Source organism: Schistocerca gregaria, chromosome 5, assembly GCF_023897955.1.
Source record: "Schistocerca gregaria isolate iqSchGreg1 chromosome 5, iqSchGreg1.2, whole genome shotgun sequence".
Classification (NCBI taxonomy): domain Eukaryota; kingdom Metazoa; phylum Arthropoda; class Insecta; order Orthoptera; family Acrididae; genus Schistocerca; species Schistocerca gregaria.
The window spans coordinates 613121666-613138229 of NC_064924.1; positions in this window are offsets into that span (position 1 = coordinate 613121666).

Here is a 16564-nt window from a genome sequence, read left to right on the forward strand (position 1 = left end):
AAGAAATTCCAAATAAAACTATATTAAAAAAATGACTGCACTGGCCGGAAGTACATTGCCAGATATTGCGTGAGTATTCATTTCTAATGGTTCTTTTCTGGCCTAAGTGGTCGCGCGTTCGCTCAACCCGAATACATGGCGTTACAGTATGGACTGAAACGTTACATCAGCAGGTAGTACGTGAAGGGATAGAGCTGGTCTGAAGGTAGCTAAGTAGCAGCTGAAATATATTACAAAATTTGAGTACTGGTCTCTAGCTTCTCAATAAAACTGTTACACAGTTTCGCATCGTTTTTTTCTTTATGCATGGTCCTGTCTTTCTCACCACAGTTCCATGTGGTCGATGAGTTGTCATTGATTCCTTTGCTTTTGCTGTTGATTTCAGAACCTGTACAACTCTACAATTTATTGAGAATACAATAATAGAAAAAGGGGAGTGTAAGAGCACTGAATAATTTGAGTAAGGATGATAATCGTAACATCTGTCGCAAGTTGCTTCGTCACATCATTTTGGGTAAAACCAGGGATCAATATATTGCTCCAACACGCATAAGTTACCATTGATAAATTACTTTCGAAATTCTGATGTCAGTGTCTCCTACAACTCTAACTTTGTACTGATCCATCCAGCACCAGCACCAGCTCGCTGTAGCATCGAATGTCTCTTCATCTCCGGTCCCATTTCCTGAGGGAAAACGTCCTGTAGCATACAGCCAAGTTTAATTCTTCAGCGCCATTTCGGTTGCTCGTGTGTCATTTTCGTTGCTTATTTATTCTAGCATCTTCTCACTTTGTCTCACCAGGATGAGCGGAACAAGGTCCTGGTCACCACACCTGGTTTTTACTTGTGCATGAAGATCTGGTTCATTCATGCACAAGTAAAAACCAGGTGTGGTCACCATGAGCCGAACGGACGCAAAGTATCAGATGATTGAGGCGGTCTCCTCTTACCGTGGCTGTGGAGTCAAGTTCTGGTGGTGGCGATTAGAGATTAGCGAAGTAACCAGTATACTGGGTGAGTGGCAACAGAAACGGAAGTTGGTGTTGCATGAGAAGATTCAGTACGACCAGTGTTTGCAAAGGGTTATTATTCTCCCTCATATAAATTGTTCGGTTGACTGCTTGGTGACAGTCTCTCCGACTTCTGAGTGTTGGTAGTTTTTCCGCATGAATTCTGTGGGATGGGTATAAAGCTGCCAGCGTGGTCAATGTCTGTGCAGGTGTCTGCTGAGCGATGCATGTGTGACAACATGATGTCCCACAAGGAAGTTTGGCTGCGGCTCTCAGCACTTATAAGATGTTGTGCTCTTCAAGATTAAGAGTGCAAATTATTGGTAGGATTTTTTCACGTCATATGTTAAGCTGAAACATTGTTGTGGAGGAGGATGCTGATGTTGTCAAACAATGGTGAATATAGGATCTTGGATATACACTCCTGAAAATGGAAAAAAAGAACACATTGACACCGGTGTGTCAGACCCACCATACTTGCTCCGGACACTGCGAGAGGGCTGTACAAGCAATGATCACACGCACGGCACAGCGGACACACCAGGAACCGTGGTGTTGGCCGTCGAATGGCGCTAGCTGCGCAGCATTTGTGCACCGCCGCCGTCAGTGTCAGCCAGTTTGCCGTGGCATACGGAGCTCCATCGCAGTCTTTAACACTGGTAGCATGCCGCGACAGCGTGGACGTGAACCGTATGTGCAGTTGACGGACTTTGAGCGAGGGCGTATAGTGGGCATGCGGGAGGCTAGGTGGACGTACCGCCGAATTGCTCAACACGTGGGGCGTGAGGTCTCCACAGTACATCGATGTTGTCGCCAGTGGTCGGCGGAAGGTGCACGTGCCCGTCGACCTGGGACCGGACCGCAGCGACACACGGATGCACGCAAAGACCGTAGGATCCTACACAGTGTCGTAGGGGACCGCACGGCCAATTCCCAGCAAATTAGGGACACTGTTGCTCTTGGGGTATCGGCGAGGACCATTCGCAACCGTCTCCATGAAGCTGGGCTACGGTCCCGCACACCGTTAGGCCGTCTTCCGCTCACGCCGCAACATCGTGCAGCCCGCCTCCAGTGGTGTCGCGACAGGCGTGAATGGAGGGACGAATGGAGACGTGTCGTCTTCAGCGATGAGAGTCGCTTGTGCCTTGGTGCCAATGATGGTCGTATGCGTGTTTGACGCCGTGCAGATGAGCGCCACAATCAGGACTGCATACGACCGAGGCACACAGGGCCAACACCCGGCATCATGGTGTGGGGAGCGATCTCCTACACTGGCCGTACACCTTTGGTGATCGTCGAGGGGACACTGAATAGTGCACGGTACATCCAAACCGTCATCCAACCCATCGTTCTACCATTCCTAGACCGGCAAGGGAACTTGCTGTTCCAATAGGACAATGCACGTCCGCATGTATCCCGTGCCACCCAACGTGCTCTAGAAGGTGTAAGTCAACTACCCTGGCCAGCAAGATCTCCGGATCTGTCCCCCATTGAGCATGTTTGGGACTGGATGAAGCGTCGTCTCACGCGGTCTGCACGTCCAGCACGAACGCTGGTCCAACTGAGGCGCCAGGTGGAAATGGCATGGCAAGCCGTTCCACAGGACTACATCCAGCATCTCTACGATCGTCTCCATGGGAGAATAGCAGCTTGCATTGCTGCGAAAGGTGGATATTCACTGTACTAGTGCCGACATTGTGCATGCTCTGTTGCCTGTGTCTATGTGCCTGTGGTTCTGTCAGTGTGATCATGTGATGTATCTGACCCCAGGAATGTGTCAATAAAGTTTCCCCTTCCTGGGACAATGAATTCACGGTGTTCTTATTTCAATTTCCAGGAGTGTATTTAGTGGGACGATGTGTTTGTGGCGGAAATTTAATTACTTGATTTGCAAAATCTTTGTGTGTGATTCTCGAATGCTGAAAATGTTCTTTGGTAAGAGGAAGTGTCGTTGTAAGCTAGTGGTGAGTGTTTTAAGCGATTTATTTGATTCCTGTAAGTTGTTAAACAATTTGGTAGGGTAGTGCACATGGACTTTTTTCCTCTGTATCAGATACCTAAATTGTGTCAGGGCTCCCTTTGTCCCCAGAATTAACCAATAGAACACAGTATTCTGAGAAGAGATGAAAACCTCTGTCTGTGTGTCTGGAGATATTGGTTCACACACAAACAGGAAGTAGCTACTTGAGAGAGACAGAGAAAGGAAGTGAGTCTGGAATTTCCCAGTCAGCAGAGTGCCACCACCTCATGCATTGTTGAGGGCTGCAAGATCAAAGGAGTCTGGTATCCCATTCATGTTCAGTGGTATTTAGTATTGTGATCTGTAATTAGGACATTAACTGCTTTTTGACTTATGTAGCGGCCCCCAGACAACAGACACATGCACGGGTGACCCCAAACAACCTCTAGAGTTATTAAATCATAGGAAGTGGGGTGGGGGTGCAGATGTGAGCTCTACCCAAGTCGGACAGCCCTGTCTCCCACAAACTGATCAAATAAAGAATATGCACTGATTTGAATTTCCTGTCGTGGGATGATTGCTGTCGACCGGCTCAGGAATTTTTGCAGCCATTTTGTTCTGGGAGGGCTGTGGAAGATGGATGTGAGGGTTGGGGGTGGCACATCCTCTGGTGGTGGCACTGTGCACTAGCTCACTGGATCCCTGCACGTCAAGCTGAGCATATACACGAAAATGTAGTCGCTCAATAAGATAATACTTGCTCCTTTGAGTCCCATAGCTCCGCACAGACTGAGAATTTCCCACCATTTTTCCAGGTGGGGGCGGAAGGCAGCGGCAGGGGAGGTGGTGAGCTTTTCCCGCCAATTTACAACAGGGTAACACCCAAAGCAAATAAAATAAACTACCCTACAGCCTTCATCTCCAGCAGATCACCACAGACCTAGACTTTCTCCCACTAATATCCAGTTGGGGGAGGGGAGAGGGGATGAAGGGCTGAGGGATTTCGCAGAGAGGAAGTAGCTAAGGACTGATCGATTTAATTAAATTGTCAATTAATTTCATAGCAAAAGTGTGGTTACGCTGGCGGGGTGTAGAAGAGGGGTGAGAGAGTGGTCGAGGGGGATGGGGATGGATGGGAGGTCCCAGAATAACCGATTATCCCAAGGAGGTAATAAATGAATTAACTGGAGAATAGGTTATTGGGCAGAGGAGGGGGAGTCGTTATATGAGAAACCACTTAGTGACAATAGGGGAAGTTAATAAATTAATCAGCTGTCACAATTTATTTAAATTGCGTATCAGTTTTATATCAAAAGTGTGCTTGTGCCGCCATCATCTGACTACTTACACATCCAAGTGTGTTTATAGCGGTAACAGCGGGCTCTGTGGGCCGTGATTATTTTCTTCTCGGCCCCAAGAGCAGTGGGCAGTATCAATCATCATCCGTGCGGTGTGCTTACTATCCAGCATGCATTTGCGCTGTACTTTTTTAATATTGTAGAAGCCTAGTCCTCCATCAGTGGCAAGAAGGGGGAGTGTACCGTCCAGCGATAGTGCAGGAGTTCCCAATTCCTGGTTTTTGGCAACAAAAAATGTAGCCGTAGCTTTTGCGAAAGTGAGGAAGTACAAGCCGATGACTGTAACAACTATAACGAGACACTCAATCATGTTAAACAAACACATATATAAAAGATAAAGGGCTCAAGACCATGACGTACAACGTTGTTGTTTTTCCACATACTATACGATGTTTTATCTTACTAGGAACTATCTGATCAAAAGTATCGGGACACCATACCGGCCGGTGTGGCCGAGCGGTTCTAGGCGCTTCAGTCTGGAACCGCGAGACCGATACGGTCGCAGGTCCGAATCCTGCCTCGGGCATGGATGTGTGTGATGTCCTTAGGTTACGAATCCTGCCTCGGGCATGGAAGTGTGTGATGTCCTTAGGTTAGTTAGGTTTAAGTTGTTCTAAGTTATAGGGGACTGATGACCTCAGATGTTAAGTCCCATAGTGCTCAGAGGCATTTGAACCATTTATGCGGACCACTATATAATGCGGAATTGACCACTAGATGCCATGAGAGGCGCATAAAACGGGCCTTGGAGTACCGTGTTATCAGTACACAAGCCGTAAAAGCAGACTATGTCGATCAGGAGAGATCAGTGATTTCGAACGTGGACTAGTCATTGTATGTAGCCCGAGAAATGGATCCACCAGGGACTTCTCAACTCTTTTAGAGTTGTCCAAGTCGACTGTTGGTGATGTGACTGTGAAGTGGAAAAGTAAAGGAAGAACCACAGCTGAGCCAAAACCAGGCAGCCCTCATGTACAGATAGAGAGGGGCCGTTGAGCAGGCATCAGTCGTGAGTTCCAAAGCCCTCCCAACGATCCAGCTGGCACAGGGATTGTGCATATGGAGTTCAAAGGGTTGAGTACCGTGGTCAAACAGTTCCTCGTAAGCCATACATTTCCATAAATGCTAAGCCACGCTTAAGATGGTGTAGAGAGGGACGCCACTGCACAGTGGATGACTAGAAACGAGTGATTCAGAATGATGGATCACACTCTACAGCTACGGCCGCAGGTTCGAATCCTTCCTCGGGCGTGGATGTGTGTAATGTCCTTAGGTTAGTTAGGTTTAAGTAGTTCTAAGTTCTAGGGTACTGATGACCTCAGAAGTCAAGTCTCACAGTGCCCAAAGCCATTTGAACCATCACACTCTACCCTGTGGCAGTCCGACGGAAGGGTCTGGGTCTGGCGAATGCCTGGAGAAGTTACCTGCTAACATGTGTAGTGCAAACAGTGAGGTTGTAAAATGTAAACTTTCACGGCCGGAACTGTCATGATTAATAAAATTCTTTTCCGGTCAGTAGTGAGACAGTGTGTGTTTCGGAAGTTAACAGAAGCCACGAACCCCCTTGAAGATGTCCTCCGCAGATGGGGACGAAACGTTGGGTTACAATGCGAAATCCATCAGACCACGGCATAATAGCCCGGAAAAGAATTTTATTAATCAAACAGTGAGGTACAGACGAGATGGTGTTACAGCAAAGGGTTGCTTTTCGTGATTAGCGTGTGGTCCACTAAATGGAGAAGGATACGACCACATTTTACTGCATTGTGCACTACGCACAGTAGAGGAACAGTACGGAGACGATTATTGTTTGTATCGGCATGACAATGCACCCGGGCATAAAGCAGCATCTGTGAGGCAATGGCTTTTGGACAACAACGTTCCTGAAATAGACTAGCTTGTCCAGAGTCCAGACTGAATCCAATGGAGAAGCTGTGGGAGGAGACAGAACGGCGAGTTCTCTAGTTTCGACTCCTGAGGAAGAATGGGCTACCATTTCTCCACAGAGATGTGGACACATGAATGAAAATGTCCCCAACAGATTTCAAGCCGTCATAAAGGCGAAATGTGGACACACACAATGTTATGTCCACTAATAGATCTTCAGATACTTTCTATCATCTAGTGTATTTACGTTATTGTCTTTGAATTTAATCAGATGGATAGAAATGGAATCACTCAAAATAACTTCTTGTTCGAAGAACTTTCGGGATTGCAGCCGGGTAAGGTCGACTTCTCGTCACGATATTTCGGCTGTCAACCATTCAGCCATTTTCAGGTGAAGGTTTTGCATCTAAAGTTATTAGTTCATATCGCCACTTGTATACCAAAAATTGGTACGAGCGACTTTTGTCGAGTTTCGTACTCTGTTCGAAGATGGATGAATGGATGTCAGCCGACTTACCATTGGCATGAACTCTACATTATCCGGCTGCAATCCCGAGACTTCGTGGAATACTCTTTACATCGGGAAAACTGCAAGTACCCTCTTGTCGGTCAGCACTTTCTTTCGCTGACCCCTTCAGTTATTCTTGCTGGGCGTGGATTAAATTCACACGCACAGCAGCACCCCTAAAACGCACCACCTGTTCCTTTCCTCCAGCTTCACCGCACTATCGCAGCTGCAAGCAGATCACGCAGTTCGATGACTTTAGTATTTAGACGACAGCTGGTGGGCCATCCCGGTACTGGACGTGCGTCTGTCGGAAGCCGGCCGGCACAGCGTTGCGGCACGATAAGCTCGGGCAGTATTTCTCGGCGGCCGTTCGTCAGCGGGGCGCGCGACCAGAGATACGGCCCGGGTTCCCCCGGTCTCACGTGGGCGCTCTCCAATACGGGACGCCACTAATATCGGGGTCGCATAAATCTGGTCGAGCGCTGCTGCCGCCCTGCGGCGGCCGACCGAACCACGGCAGGTGCTCCTCATTGCTGCAATATGTATGCTAAAGATCGCCCGCCTGCCGCTGGGTAACCTCCCCGTAGGCCGAGAACCTCTCCTGATCGCGCACCACTGCATCTGCGTAAGGAATCCGCTTATTCGGTGTATGCCGCGTAGCGGGCCACCGTTGAATCCGGTATGTTCATTTATACCCCGAATGCAAAAACTGATAGAAGCCGACCTCGGGGAAGATCAGTTTGGATTCCGTAGAGACGTGGGAACACGTGAGGCAATACTGACCTTACGACTTATCTTAGAAAAAAGATTAAGAAAAGGCAAACCTATGTTTCTAGCATTTGTAGACTTGGAGAAAGCTTTTGACAATGTTGACTGGAATACTCTCTTTCAAATTCTGAAGGTGGCAGGGGTAAAATACAGGGAACGAAAGGCTATTTACAATTTTTACAGAAGGAAGATGGCAGTTATAAGAGTCGAGGGGCATGAAAGGGCAGCAGTGGTTGGGAAGGGAGTGAGACAGGGTTGTAGCCTATCCCCGATGTTATTCAATCTGTATATTGAGCAAGCAATAAAGGAAACAAAAGAAAAGTTCGGAGTAGGTATTAAAATCCAAGGAGAAGAAATACAAACTTTGAGGTTCGTCTATGACATTGTAATTCTGTCAGAGAAAGCAAAGGACTTGGCAGAGCAGCTGAACGGAATGGACAGTGTCGTGAAAGGAGGATATAAGATGAAGATCAACAAAAGCAAAACTAGGATAATGGAATGTAGTCAAATTAAATCGGGTGATGCTGATGGAATTAGATTAGGAAATGAGACACTTAAAGTAGTAAAGGAGTTTTGCTATTTGGGGTGCAAAATAACTGATGATGGTCGAAGTAGAGAAGATATAAAATGTAGACTGGCAATGGCAAGGAAAGCGTTTCTGAAGAAGAGAAATTTGCTAACATCGAGTATAGATTTAAGTGTCAGGAAGACATTTCTGAAAGTATTTGTTTGGAGTGTAGCCATGTATGGAAGTGAAACGTGGACGATAAATAGTTTAGACAAGAAGATAATAGAAGCTTTCCAAATGTGGTGCTACAGAAGAATGCTGAAGATTAGATGGGTAGATCACATAACATAATTTAATAGGATTGGGGAGAAGAGAAGTTTGTGGCACAACTTGACTAGAAGAAGGGATCGGTTTGTAGGACATGTTCTGAGGCATCAAGGGATCACCAATTTAGTACTGGAGGGCAGCGTGGAGGGTAAAAATCGTAGAGGGAGACCAAGAGATGAATACACTAAGCAGATTCAGAAGGATGTAGGTTGCAGTAGGTACTGGGAGATGAAGAAGCTTGCACAGGATAGAGTAGCATGTAGAGCTGCATGAAACCAGTCTCAGGACTGAAGACCACAACAACAACCCAGCACCTGGGACGCTTAATCGATTTTAGGTAAAAAATCTTAATGGGAAACTAAAGTACAATGTACTAACTACAGCTGTACTCTGCAAGTCACCTTATGGTGTGTGTGGCGGAGGGTACTTCAGGTGGCACTACTCCCCTATTCGCACTCCGAGCCTTTCCTTTTCCGTTCACGAACATCTTGTGAAAAAAAAAAAACCGGTTGTCAGCAAAGCTCCTGTACAAAATTTCTCTAAACTTTTCGTCTTGATTATTTCGCGAGAATTATATGGGAGGATGTAATATGTTGCCCGGCTCTTCTTGGAACATACACCCTCGAACGTTCAATAATAAACCTCTCCGTGATGAACAACACCTCTGTTGAAGTATCTGCCATTTGAGTTACTTGATCATCTCTCTAACGCTCTCTGCCGCGTAAACGATCCCGTGACGAATCGCGCCACTCACCTCTGTTGGATCTTGTCTACCTCTTCTATCTGTCCACGTGATACGGGTTCCAGGCTGGTGAACAGTACTCAAGAATCGATCAAACGAGTGCCTTGTGAACCATTTCTGTTGTGGATGAATTGCACTTCCTTAATATTCTCTCTATGAATCCCAATCTGACATCTGATTTCTCTATTATTCCTTTCATTTCGTCATTCCACTTAAGGGTGCACCGGATGGCTACTCCTAGGTATTTTACGGCAGTGACTGTTTCCAGTGATACGTCGCGTCTACTGTAATCGAACGGTAGTAGACCTCCTCGTCTACTGATGCACAATACGTTACGTTCATTTACGTACAGGATCAACTTCCCATTTATACACCAGACGTAGATAATCTGCAGGTCATTCTGCAAATCGATTGTGGCCTTCTCACGTTGCTGCTTTCCTACGAGCAGAATATATTCACGCTGCCTCCAGCGTTAACTACATCATTAAACTGTAAACAATAGCTTCCCTGTTACCCTCCCTCGGCGTATTCCCCAAATTACCCTTACATTTGTCGACCTTTTTCCATTAAGATCGACGCATTTGAATTATGCCTGCAAGGACGTCCTATATCCAGTCACAGATTTGGTCCGATCGTCAGTAAACCCGTATTTTGTTCATTAAACAGCTGCAACATGCAAAAGATATATGAGGATCTGTTAGATGTCTATCAGTTTCGCTTTAAAAAAGGTTAAGACACCAGGAGGCAGTTCCGGTGTTGCAACAGATAATGGAAGCAAGAGTGAAGAAAAATCAAGACTTGCTCATAGGATCTATCGACGTGGATAAAAAGTTTCACGATTTATCATGGTGGAAGATGTTCGAAATTCTGAGAAAAATAGCAAGCAGCTACAGGGAAGGGCACGTAATACAGTATGTACTAGAACTATGAGAGAACGATAAGAATGCAAGACCAAGAACGGAGTGCTCAGATTAAACGGGTGTAAGACAGGGTTGTAGCCTTTTGCCCTACAGTTCAATATCAACTCGCAGAAGCAATAAGGGAAGTAAAAGAAAGATTGCACAGTGGGATACAAATTCAGGGTAAAAGAATGTCGATGATAATATTCGCTGATGTCACTGCTATCCTCAGTGAAAGTGAAGGATCACAGGATATGTTCAATGGAATGAAAAGTCTAATGAGTACAGAAGGTGGACAGAGAGAAATCAAAGAAGTTGGAAATTAGGCGGACCGAAAAGGTAAAAAATGAGGAGGTTCTGCGCAGGATCGGAGAGGAAGTGAATATATGGAAAATATTGACAAAAAGAAGGTTCAGCATGGTAGGAGATGGTTGAGATATCAGAGAATAACTTCCATGGTACTAGAGGGAGCTATGGGGTAAAAACGGTAGAGGGAGACAGAGATGGAATACAATCAGCATATAATTGTGGATGTAGGTTGTAAGTGCTACTCTGAGATGAAGAGGTTGTCACAGGGGAGGAATTCGTGGCGGGCGCATTGGAAAACACCAAGGAAATTACACTGTAGCGGCAAAGATACTGGTATAGGAATGCGTGTTCAAATACAGAGATGTGAAAACAGGAAGAACACGGTGCTGCAGTCGGCAACGCCTATATAAGACAGCAAGTATCTGGCGCAGTTGTTAGTTCGGTTACTGCTGCTACAATGGCAGGCTGTCAAGATTTAAGTGAGTTTGAACGTGCTGTTACAGTCCACGCACGAGCGATGGGCCAGAGCATCTCTGAGATAGCGATGAAGTGGCGATTTTCCCGTACCACCATTTTACGAGTCTACCGTGAATATGAGGAATCTGGTAAAACATCAAATCTGAGACATCGCTGCCGCTGGAAAAAGATCCTACAATAACGGGACCAACTACGACAAAAAAGAATCGTTCAGCTTGTCGGAAGCGCACGCCTTCCCCAAATTGCTGCAGATTTCAGTGCTAGGCCATCAACAAGTGTCAGCGTGCTAACCATTCAACGAAACATCATCGATATCGGCTTTTGGAGTCGAAGTCCCACTCGTATACCCTTGATTACTGCACGACACAAAGCTTTATGTCGGACGAGTCTCGTTTTAAATTGTATCGATCTGACGGACGTGTACGGGTACGGAGGCAACCTCTTGAATCCATGGACCGTGCATGTTAGCAGGGGAGTGTTCTAGCTGGTGGAGGCTCTGTAATGGTGTGGGGCGTGTGCAGTTGGAGTGACATAGGACCCCTGACACGTCTAGATACGAGTCTAACAGATGACACGTACGTAAGCATTCTTGTCCGATAACTGCATCCATTCATGGCCATTGCGCATTCCGACGGACTTGGACAATTCCAGCTGGACATTGCGATACGCCACACATCCAGAATTGCAACAGAGTGACACCAGGAACACTCTTCTGACTTTAAGCACTTCCGGTGGCCACCAAACTCCGCAGACATGAACATTATTGAGGATATCTCGGATGCCTTGCAACGTGTTCTTCAGAAGAGATTTCCACTTTCTCGTGCTATTACGGATTTATGGACAACTCTGCAGGTTTCATGGTGTCAGTTCCCTCCAGCAGTGCTTCAGACATTAGTCGAGTCCATCCCACGTCTTTTTGCGGCACTTCTGCGTGCTCGCGGAGGCCCTACACGACATTAGGCAGGTGTACCAGTTTCTTTGGCCCTTCGGTATGTGCTTCCTAGGTGGTAGCAAATTTGTGTCTTTAATTGGATATGTCACGCAATAGTAGGCAGGGGTAAAATACAGAGAACGAAAGGCTGTTAACAATTTGGACAGAAAGCAGATGACAGTTATAAGAGTCGAGGGACATGAAAGGGAAGCAGTGGTTGGGAAGGGAGTGAGACAGGGTTGTAGCTTCTCCCCGATGCTATTCAATCTGTATATTGAGCAAGAAGTAAAGGAAACAAAAGAAAAATTCGGAGTAGGTATTAAAATCCATGGAGAAGAAATAAAAACTTTGGGGTTCGCCGATGACATTGCAATTCTCTCAGAGACAGCAAAGAACTTGGAACAGCAGTTGAACGGAATGGACAGTGTCTTGAAAGGAGGATATAAGATGAACATCAACAAAAGCAAAACGAGGACAATGGAATGTAGTCGAATAAAGTTGGGTGATGCTGAGGGAATTAGATTAGGAAATGAGACACTTAAAGTAGTAAAGGAGTTTTGCTATTTGGGGAGCAAAATAACCCATGATGGTCGAAGTAGAGAGGATATAAAATGTAGACTGGCAATGGTATGGAAAGCGTTTCTGAAGAAGAGAAATTTGTTAACATGGAGTATTGATTTAAGTGTCAGGAACTCGTCTCTGAAAGTAGTTGTGTGGAGTGTAGCCATGTATGAAAGTGAAACATGAACGATAAATAGTTTAGACAAAAGAGAATAGAAGCTTTCGAAATGTGGTGCTACAGAAGAATGCTGAAGATTAGATGGGTAGATCGCATAACTAATGAAGAGGTATAGAATAGAAATGGGGAGAAGAGGAGTTTGTGGTACAACTTGACTAGAAGAAGGGATCGGTTGGTAGGACTTGTTGTGAGGCATCAAGGGATCACCAATTTAGTACTGGAGGGCAGCGTGGAGGGTAAAAACCGTAGAGAGAGACCAAGAGATGAATACATTAAGCAGATTCAGAAGGATGTAGGCTGCAGTAGATACTGGGAGATGAAGAAGCTTGCACAGGATAGAGCAGCATGGAGAGCTGCATGAAACCAGTCTCAGGACTGAAGACCACAACAACAACATAATGTTTGATCCACTACAGAGTTTTTCCGTCACAACACAACTATAAGTTAGCAAAGCTCATGCGATTTGCCAATAAACTTCTTCTTATCATGAAGCAACTTGCTCGTTGATGTCCCGTGTCAACTTGAAAAGTTTTCTTACGTAAATGAGCTTCCAGTAACACAAATAGACCGATATCCGACTCTGCTAGGTCGGAACTGTTTCATGAGGTGTGACAACCGACTATTCCAACTGACTAACATTTAAACTATCTTGCGTGTACCAAGTAGTCTTGCGAAACCCTAACGAAACTTTACATCTCTAGTGTGTGGCTTGCAGGTAGCTTATTCCTGGTCCGTCTCACGCAGGATAAGTTCTTTAGATGATGGCCTACCTCAATATGAATATTTTAATCGATAATTTAAAGTCAGTAATGTGCAAGATATGCCCCAATAGCAAGAGACTAACAAACTTGAGGTTGCTGACGACATAGTCCTCTTCACCAAAACGGCCAGGGAACTTGCTCCAGAAGCTTAACACAAAAATCTAGATGGCCGGACTCACAATGAACAAATCTGAAACGCAAGTAATGACAAATGGATTAGAAACCCTAATATATCTTGAAGGAATGGAACTAACGTGTGCGTCACAATACATATACCCAGACCAAATAACTTCCTTTGACAACAAAATGGAAACAGAAACAAAACGAAGAGTTTCCTTTTCTTGCGAAGCTTTCTGGGCCTTAAAGTTCATATTGCTAGACAGAACCCCGAATTCTTCTTTCGATTGTGGCTTATCCCACAGTTTTGGCAGATTCGCCATTGTTACAATCAGATTTTGCAGGGTTAACTGAAACGAGTGGCTGATGCCCTTCCTGCCACCACCCCATACTCCACTGGGATGGAATCAGTGTACCCCAGCTGTCTGCATCTAGTGTAAATCATGAAATAGTGCAAACGTATTACAAATACCAGTGAGTCGTGTAACTGAGGTGGGACATGGAGACCTGCCTGGTATTCACTTAGTAGGATGTGGGAAACCGCCTAAAAATCACATCTAGGCTGGCCGGCACACCAGCCCACGTCGTTAATGTGCTGGGCGTCTTCGATCTGGGACTGGCGCACCTACCCGACTCCAGGAAGCAGCTCATTAGTGCTCTCGGTTAACCTGGCACTAGGTAGAACCCTGAATAGAAGGTTCAAAATGGAGGCTCTCGAAAGCTGCGTTTTACCAGTGTTATTATAGGGACGTCAGACATGGGCTTCAGAGAGGACAAGTTACCCTCTCACTTATTTTTTCATATAGGGAAAAATATTAAAGACTGTGTTAACCTTATGCACCTTGAGCAAGACTCTAGAAAGTTAATGGCCTGAGCAGAAACTGATGGAGCATTGCTGGGTGCTAACAGCATGAGGTATTTTTATTGTTCTTAGCTTATAGAAATGGCATGTTGGGAGTTGTAAGTAATTGGTGGGGAGCCCATCCCTCAGTAAATCTTGCCGGACAGGCCCACAGCCATACAGGGCAGACATAACAGCCCTTCACCGAGACAGGTCTCCAGCAGAACAATGCTGTGATACCTGCATTGGTCCCAGCTGAAGCCAGGGCTGGGGGGGTGGGGGGCGACAGACTGAAGGAATGCATCTACACAGTGGAGTCATAAACTGGGCATTGTGTGCAGAGCCTCGCTTAATGAAAATTCACCTGTTTTTGGGTTCGCCGATACAGCAAATAAGCCTGTGAACCACTTCCATTGGCCGCCTCGGTTGCGTAAGAAACTCCGGCGCCTGAGAAACGTTTGAAGATAGAATATTTATTACACCTCATAGCTAGCACTAACAGCCTCCAAGGCATAGGCGATTTAGATAAAGATACTTAAGATTGTATCTGTTCACTTGTTGGTGTGGGAAGCAACACGACTTTGGAGAAAATCATCTTTCTCCTCCACGAAAACAAAAAAAAAAGAAACAGTAATTGGCGGTTTCTGTTTTTTCCAGAGATGCAGGTTTCTTAATTCTTCAACTGGTTCGACATGAGTTTGTGCTGTCGTGTGGGAGGGGAGATTTAGCACCTCTAGAGCCCTGTGATTGGCTCAAGATGGTGTGAAGGCGGTGTCGTTTGTGCACTAGGTGGGAAAAAAGATTTTTTTTTCTGGAGAGGTGCAAAGCACTTGGTTGCTGGACTTGGGCCTGGTATGGACTTCTGGACGATGCTCTGGCATGTGTGGTTGGTTGCTTGGGACCTGTCCTGATACTGACTTCACTTTCGAGTAGTTTTGACTGAGGAGCCTGTGGTGAAGTTCTTACTGTACCGACAGTGTGACTTTAATGCCTCGGGCTACTAGTTTTCCGAGGGCACAATTATTCGTTTTTGGTTTACCAGTCTTGACGTTTGGTATCCTTGTGCGCTCTGTCGTATAGTTGAGCCAAATTGGTCATTGGTATGATCAGCGAATGGGTGTGATTTCAGAGCTCTTTTAAAGAATTAATTGCGATCCGTCTGCCTGACCGTGAGATTTTTGCATTTCTTTCGTGGCCGCGATCGGTTCACAGGTGCCTTACGTCTCTCCTCCGCCGCACACATCTCGCCAGCTGCTAGTTACATTGCCGCACGAAGCAAACAGGGTAATGTGCTGCCGCTCCGGCCTTGTCAGGCCGTACGGATCTCAATCGCTACTTGCTCTCAGATGCACCTATGCAGAGAAACTTCTGTAGATTTTAACAATCAAAGTCTGCTCAGCGTCAGATCAATACAGATTGCGTTATCCACATTTTTAGGGCCAGATTACTTGCCCATTGTGGTCTTAAACCACTTCTTAGTTGTTTACAGTATTCAATCAATAACTTTTTAGCATAATTTATGTCTGTTTTTTCATTTGAAAAATGAATGTTGTTAGAATTCTAGTCAATTTTGCTTTATTCTCAATCATTTATATAGCCCCTACAAGGGTAACCTTTCAGGCTCTCAAGGCCAAAGAGAGAAACGCTCTACAGGTATGACAAAGGAAAATGCAGTGGAAGATCCTTAGCATCTCTATGAAAGATAGAATATCAAGCACCTCGATACACAAGATATCAGCAAACAATAGAGATAGCACAACGGGCTACGAAGACCAAATGGAAGTGGGGTCGCCATGTGGCGAGGCTGCAAGACTATCGATGGACGAGCTACCACATGGGACCCCCATATCGGCAAGAGACTCACAGGAAGACCAACACGCAAATGGTCGGACTTATTCAGAAAACAAGCAGGAAGACAGTGGAAAGAGATAGAACTACAACTAAGTGCTCAGGTGTAATTCAAAGTGTAGTATGCATTAAGCGTGGCACCCTATTATGCAGACTAGTTCAACGCGTGAGTCTTTAAAAGCAGCTACGCCTACTTGTAGGAGGCCTTTCACCTCAATGAGATAACACAGGCTTTTTCATTCATTCATTCATTCATTCAATGGTAAGATAAAATTTATGGGTGACAGCCTTATGTAAATAGCGTCATCTACAGAATATGTGACGCCTCTGACGGAATACGAGCTCTTCGTGAAGCCACAGTGTCATAATACGAGGGCTATTTTTTTTCCAAGGTCCGATCGATGGCGAAATTGAAACAAAAGCGAAAATCCGATGTGCAGATGTGTTGTTCACTGTCTCTAGTACGCCTTATGCCTGTCGAGTCGATCGCGTCACGTCGTACTTTTCAGTTCTGAGCACACAGTGAGCATTTAATAATGAGTAGAACAATAGAGTCTCCCATCAAGTGGGAGC